We start from the raw sequence: 7,654 nt of genomic DNA, 5'->3' as shown, positions 1-7,654 counted from the left end.
GAAGGGGGAAAATGGAGGAAAAGGTGTAGGGATTTAAAAGCATAATTGGGTAGGTATAAAATAGACAGGGGGATATTAAGAACAGTATAGGCAATGGAGAACTTATATGCACGACCCACGGATATGAAATAAGGTGGCGTATCATTCAAGGGAAGAAGAGTATTGAGTGGAAGGGGGTAAAGGGCAAAAGTTGGGACAACTGAAATATATTCAATAAAATATACTGAAAAAAACTCAGCAAAAAGGGAAAACAAGACACATTCTCAATCTGATAAAAAACATTATGTAAAACCTAGAGCTAAATTATCCTTCATGATGAAAAACTGAACAGTTTCTCAACAACATCAGGATATCTACTTTTACTATTTCTATTAAACACTGAACTAGAGATTACAGTTACTTCAACAAGGCAAGAAAAACAAATAAAAGACATAAATATTGGAAAGGAAGACACAAAACAATATGTTTTCACAGATGACATGATAGTTTATGTGGGTTAAAAATATTACCGGGGATATTTGCAGGAGAGGGACAATGGCAGTAGAGTGAATGGAAGTCACACTGATCTCTTGGAGCCAATTAGCAATTACAACTCAATTGTGGAAAGACCACCCTGCACAAACAACTGAACAATAGCCAGAAAGAAACCTTAAAACTTCGGATAGACAGAAGAATGATCTTCAGCAAAACCTGGCTGTACCTGAACAACAGCACACAAGAAATGGTGGGCAGAGTGACTCAGTCAACCAGCTTGAGGGAAGGACTCACCAAAGAGAAACCCAAACAACAATCAAAACCCAATCACATCCAGACAAGAAGCATAAAAGAAATAAAGGGCATCCCAAAAGTATCAAGTTCAGGAGATCAAGGAGACTGCACCACTGAATCTCACAGTTTTCCTACCATAGAAGTTCACACCACAAAGTTAGAAAGTCAAACATATTAATTTAAGAAGCAGAGCCAAACAAGAAGAGTCTCACAAATAATGGGAAGACAAAGAAACAATCACCACCAACAACAACAAAAAGGAAGAATACTCAGAAAGAATGCTAAATGAAATAGAGGCAAGTCAACAATCAGATATTGAGTTCAAAGCAATGGTTATAAGGAAGCTCAATGAGCTCAGTGCAAATTACCAAAAACTACAGGGAAACTATGAGGAACTTACTATAAAATATATCAGCATAAAAAATGACATAGAAACAATCAACAGGGGCCAAGAGGAAATGAAGAATACAGTTTCTGAATTGACAAACACAGTAGAAGGAATCAAAAGCAGGCTTGATGAAGCAGAGAATCCAATCAATGACTTGGAGAACAACAGAAAAAAACTCCCAAAAAGAGCAAGAAAAGGAAAAAATACTCAAAAAAGAACAAAGAAGGGCTAAGGGAAATGCAGGACCACATAAAATGGAATAATATACATATAATAGGGATACTGGAAGGAGAAGAAAAGGAGCAAGGAATAGAAAACCTGCTTGAAAAAGTAATGATGGAAAACTTCCCTAATTTGATGAGAGAAAAAGTAACACATGTCCAGGGAACAGAGAGGGTCCCAATCAATAGGAACTCAAAGGGGCCCACTGCAAGATATATCATAATTACAATGACAAATTCCAACACAAAGAGATAATCTTAAAGACAGCAAGGGAGAAATGGGAAGTAACATACAAGGAATTGTCCATGTGTCCTTTATAGCTGTTTCTGAAAACCCTTACCCCCTTTACCCCCATTATCTCCTCCTGCCTCCCCTCTGGTTACTGTCAGATTGTTCTTAATTTCAATGTGTGTGGGGAGTGGTCGGTGGTAAATGCAGACAACTGTACTTGAATAACATTAAAATAATTTTAAAAAAAGAAAAGAAAAAACAAGACTTAACCAGCTTTATAGCGCTATGCTTAAGAGATGTAGAATTGACCATATTTGACTTCAAAAGAGTTTCTTTCTAGGCTTCTCACAGTTCTACAAGTATCAACATTATCACACAAATTAGAAAATCATAAGAGCACACCATAACAAACATCACCACCCAAATGGTGTTTTTGCCCTCATTTTCTTGTCAGTATTACCTTCAAAGTTGACTGAACCATATGCTTTTGTATAACTGCAGTTCCGATGACATGAAGAGAATTAAGAGAACACAAAGTGGAATGCAGTAATTAATTTTACTCATGATCTAAAGCTTACAAAGAAAACATGCTGTCAACACCTTAGTCTCTCTATTAATATTGTCAAGTACAGAAAGTAACCAGTATTTTATCTTCCAATCCATTCTCAGTCCTATACTGTTTCATTGAACAAAGCTTACATAAATGGCTTTACACACACACACACACGCACACACACACACACACACATGCACACCATACAAGGGAGCCCCAATAAGCCTAGCAGCTGACTTCTCAACAGAAACATTACAATCCAGAAGGGAATGGCAAGAAATATTCCAAGCAATGAAAAGCAAAGGCCTACAACTGAGAATCCTAACCAAAAGGATCTCAATTAAAGTGGAAGGCCAAACAAGGGGCTTCCTCATTAAAAGAAGGCTGAAAGATTAGATCTCCACCAAATGAGTGTTGTAAGAGTTGCCAAAGGGACTGCTTTAAGAAAAAAAAGAAAAACAGTGAGAGAGAATGGAACAAAGGTACAAAGGGAGTCAAATGGCAATGAATAAGTGCCTATCAATAATAACCTTAAATGTAAATAGATTAAATGCTCCAATCAAAAAACATAGGGTAGCTAAATGGATAAGTAAACATGACCCACACATGTGCTGCCTACAAGAGTCCCACCTCAGAACAAAAGACCTACACAGACTGAAAGTGAAGGTTTGGAAAAAATATTCCAAGCAAATGAACAGGAAAAAAAACTGAGTAGCAATACTTATATCAGACAAAATAGACTTCAAAACAAAGGCCATAAAAAGAGACACAGAAGGACACTTCATAATCCTCAAGGAAGGAATCCATCAAGAAGACATACACATTCTAAACGCATACACACCCAAAATAGGAGCACCAAAATACATAAGAAAATATTGGAAGACTTTAAGAAAGATATTGACAGCAACACAATTATAGTAGGGGATTTGAACATCTCACTGTCAAAAATGGGCAGACCTTCCAAACAAAATGTCAACAGGGATATTGTGGCATTGAACAATGCCCTAGATCAAATGGACTTAACTGATATGTATAGAACCTTTTATCCCAAAGAAGCAAAATACACATTCTTTTAAAATGCACAATGGAACATTTTCAAAGATAGACCACATGTTAGGCCACATAACCAGCCTCAATAAATTCAAGAAAATCCAAATCATATCAAGCATCTTCTCAGAACACAATGGCCTGAAACTAGAAACTGACCTCAAGGAAGAAACTCAAAAACACTCAAACTTATGGAGGTAGAATAGCATGCTATTAAACAATGAATGGGTCAAGAATGAGATCAAGGAAGAAATCAAAAACTTTCTGCAAACAAACAGAAATGAACTCACAACAATCCAAAAGTTATGGGACACATTGAAGACAGTCCTAAGAGGGAAGTTCATAGTGATACAGGCCTACCTAAAAAAGATAGAAACATTTCAAACAAACAACCTAACCCTATGCCTACAAGAACTGGAGGAACAACAACAAAGACAACCCAGAGCAAGCAGAAGGAAGAAAATAACCAAGATCAGAGCAGAATTAAACAACATAGAGACTGAAGGCACAATTCTAAGGATCAATAAGTCAGGAGCTGGTTCTTTGAAAAGATAAACAAAACTGACAAGCCTTTAAGCAGATTCATTAAGAAAAAAAAAAGAGAGGACCAAAATAAACACAGTCAGAAATGAAAGAAAAGAGATGACAAGTGATACCACAGAAAAACAGAGGATTGTAAGAAATTACTATGATGAACTGTATGCCAAGAAATTTGAAAACCTAGGTGAAATGAACAAATTTGTAGAAAAATATGATCTCCTACAACTGAATGGAAAAGAAGCAAAAAGCCTGAACAGACAGATAACAGCTAATGAAATCAAAGCACTAATCAAAAAACTCTCAGCATACAAAAGCCTTGCACTGGATGGTTTCATAGGAGAATTTTACAAAACATTTAAGGAAGAGCTAATCCCTATGCTTCTAAGACTATTGCAAAAAAAAAAAAATCCAAGAAGTGGGAAGACACCAAAATTATTTTTATGAGGCCAGCATCATCCTATGAGGCCAAATCAGACAAAGACACAACAAAGAAAGAAAACTATAGGCCAACATGGCTGATGAACATAGATGCTAAAATCCTCAACGAAGTACTGGCAAACTGCATACAAAAAAATCATACACCATGATCAATTGTGATTCATCCCAGGGATGCAAGGATGGTACAATATTTGCAAATCAATAGATGTAGTAGATCACATAAACAAAAGCAAAGACAAAAATCACATGATAATATCAATGTATGTGGGAAAAGCACTTGATAACATACAACACCGATTTATGATAAAAACACTCAGCAAAGTGGGAGTAGAGGAAGCATTCTTCAACCTAGTAAAGTGATGTATGAATAACCTACAGCCAACATCATACTTAATGGGCAAAAACTAAAAGGTTTCCCACTAAGGTCAGGAACAAGACAAAGTTGTCTGCTATCACCACTTCTTTTCAAATAGTATTGGAAGTCCTAGCCACAACAATCAGAAAAGAAGAAGAAGAAATAAAAGGCATAAAATTGGAAAGGAGGAAATAAAACTTTCATCAGTTGTAGATGACATGATACTATACATAGAAAATCCTATAGACTCCACCAAACAACTACTCAATCTAATAAGTGAATTTGTCAAAACAGCAGGATACAAAGTCAATATTCAGAAATTGAAGGCATTTTTGTGTGCTAACAATGAAATATCAGAAACAGTAATCAGGAAAAATAATCCCACTTGTTGTAGCAACAAGAAAAATGAGGTGCCTAGGAATAAACCTAACCAAGGAGGTAGAAGACCTGTACTCAGAAAAGTACACAACACTGAAGAAATTAAGGAAGACACAAACAAATGGATGCATATGCTGTGTTCAAGGATTGGAAGAATCAGCATAATTAAAATGTCCATACTACCCAAAGAAATTTATTGGTCCAATGCAATCTCTTTTAAAATACCAATGACATATTTCACAGATATAGAACAACCATTTAAAAAATGTATATGGAACCGTACATGATCCTGAATAGCCACAGCAATTTTGAGAAATAAGAACAAAGTAGAAAGAATCACCACACCTGACATCAAACTGTATTACAAGGTAATGGTAATCAAAAAGTCTGGTACTGGCTTAAGAACAGACACATACATCATTGGAACAGAATAGAGAGCCCAGAAATAAACGCAAATCTCTATGGTCAATAATATTCAACAAAGGGGGAAGAAGCATAATATGGAATAAAAATAGCCTCTTTAACAAATGGTGTTTGGAGATCTGGACAGCTACTTGCAAAGAAATGAAACTTGATCACCAGCTTACACTATAAACAAAAATAAACTCAAGATGGATACATGACTTAATATATGTTGTGTCACCATAAAAGTCCTAGAGATCACAGGCAGGAAAATCTCAGATATTCCACACAGCAATATTTTCATTGATATGCCCCCCCAGAGCAAGGAACATAATGGAAAGAATAAACAAATGGGGCTGTATCAAAATAAAAAGCTTCTGAAAACAGCTAAAGAAAACATTAGCAAAATGAAGAAGAAACCAACTATATGCGAAAATATATTTGCCAATGATACCTCAGACATGGGTTTGATCTCCAAGATATATAAAGAATTCACATGATTCCACACAAGGAAGACACAGAATCCAATTGAAAAATGAGCAAAGGACCTGAACAGACACTTCTCCAAGGAGGACATATAGAAGGACCAGAGACATATGAAAGTATGTACAGCATCACAGCCATCAGATGCAAATTGAATCCACATAGAACAACAATAAAAATGTTTAAAAATAAAATAAGAATAAATCCACAAAGAGAAACCACTCCACACTTGTCAGAATGGCCATGATAAACAAGTCAACAAACAATAAGTGCTGGTGAGGTTCTGGAGAAAAGGGAACCCTAGTACATTGTTGGTGGGAATACAGACTGGTTCAGCCACTTTGGAAAACAGTATGGAATTTCCTCAAAAAAAAAAAAAAGAAAGAAAAGAAAATGGAATTTCCTTTTGACCCAGCAATTCCACTGCTGGGATTATACTCTGAGAATCCTGACACACTAATTCAAAAGTACCTATGCATCCCAATGTTCATAACAGCACAATTTACAATAACCAAATGTTGAAAGAGGCAGCCCAGGTTCATACCAGTAAACAAATGGATAAAAAAAAAAAAACATGGTACATTTGCATGATGGAATGCTATGCAGCAGAAAGAAAAGAGGAGCGCCTACCTTTTGCGATAGCACAGATGGAGCCGAAGAGCTCCAGAGAGCAGTATGAGAAGTCAAATAAGCCAGGCAGTGAAAGGAAAATACCCTATGATGTCACCTATATATGGAACCTAATTAACAAAACAAACAAGTAAGCAAAATATAACCAGAGACATTGAAATTAAGAACAAATTGACAGTAACCAAAAGGGAAGGGACAGGGAAATAAGAGGGGGAAGAAGGGAAATGGTTGTCAATGAACATGTATAAAGGACCCATGGACAAAGTCAAAGGGGGGTAGGATTGAGGTTTGGAGATGGGGGTTGATGGGGCAGGGGAAAGTGGTGGTGGGAAGATGTAGACAACTGTATTAAAACATTAATAAAAGATGAATAAAAAGCAAAAGCAGAAAAAAAACCCTTATGTAGCTAATAAGTGAATTTAGCAAGATTACAGAAGACAAGGTCAATATATTCTCATATACATATATATTGTATTTATTTAAGCAGGAAATGATTGGAAAATTTAAAACTCCACTTAACATAATAATGTAAAAACCAAAATAACAAACTATAGAAATGATCCCTGAAAGTATATTCTTTATTGAAATAGAGAAAAAACTGACAGTTGCCAGAGTGGAGGGGGGAAAGGGCTAGTAGGGGAAGGGCTATTAAGGAGCATGTATAAAGGACAAATGGAGAAAGTCAAAGGGGGTAGGTTAAGGGGTGGGAGGTGGGGGTGAGTGGTGTGGGGGGTCCATGGTGGGGTAAAAATGGAGAAAACTGTACTTGAACTAAAAAAGAGAAAGACATAAACATATTATAATGCATAAACATTATTTGGATTTGAATTAAAAAAAACTATAAATAAATGATGGTGTAAGACAAAAAAAAATTAAATTGTTTCTTCCCCCGCTGCCCCAAGTAACAAAATACTTGGGAAAATGTTCTTTAAAAGATTCATCAACAGTTATATCACTGAAAATAACAGAATTGAGCAGTGAAAATTATAAAATATTACCAAGTGAAATTTAAAAAGATCTAAAAACTGGAAGACTCAATCTTGAAAAAATGTGCCACAGTGATCTGTTGATGTAATGTATTTCAGTTATAATCCTAGAAGGTTTTCCTGATAGAATTTTATAGTCTTATTCTGAAATTTATATGTAAAGTCAAAGGACCAAGTTAATCTTGAGAAAAGAAAACTAAAGCTGAAGAATTTATACTAGATTACTTTAAGAC

General features: G+C 35.7%; 1 pseudogene; it reads right to left on the bottom strand.

Moving 5' to 3' along the window:
- Positions 1-6,944: 6,944 nt before the first annotated feature.
- Positions 6,945-7,014, bottom strand: LOC123820049 (annotated as a pseudogene).
- Between the last annotated feature and the right edge of the window lie 640 nt (positions 7,015-7,654).

This window comes from Phyllostomus hastatus, unplaced genomic scaffold (genome assembly GCF_019186645.2).
Source record: "Phyllostomus hastatus isolate PE091 unplaced genomic scaffold, TTU_PhHast_1.1 phas_contig_113, whole genome shotgun sequence".
Taxonomy (NCBI): domain Eukaryota; kingdom Metazoa; phylum Chordata; class Mammalia; order Chiroptera; family Phyllostomidae; genus Phyllostomus; species Phyllostomus hastatus.
The sequence above is the reverse complement of the archived record's forward strand: the minus strand, read 5'-3'. Positions and strand labels throughout refer to the sequence as shown.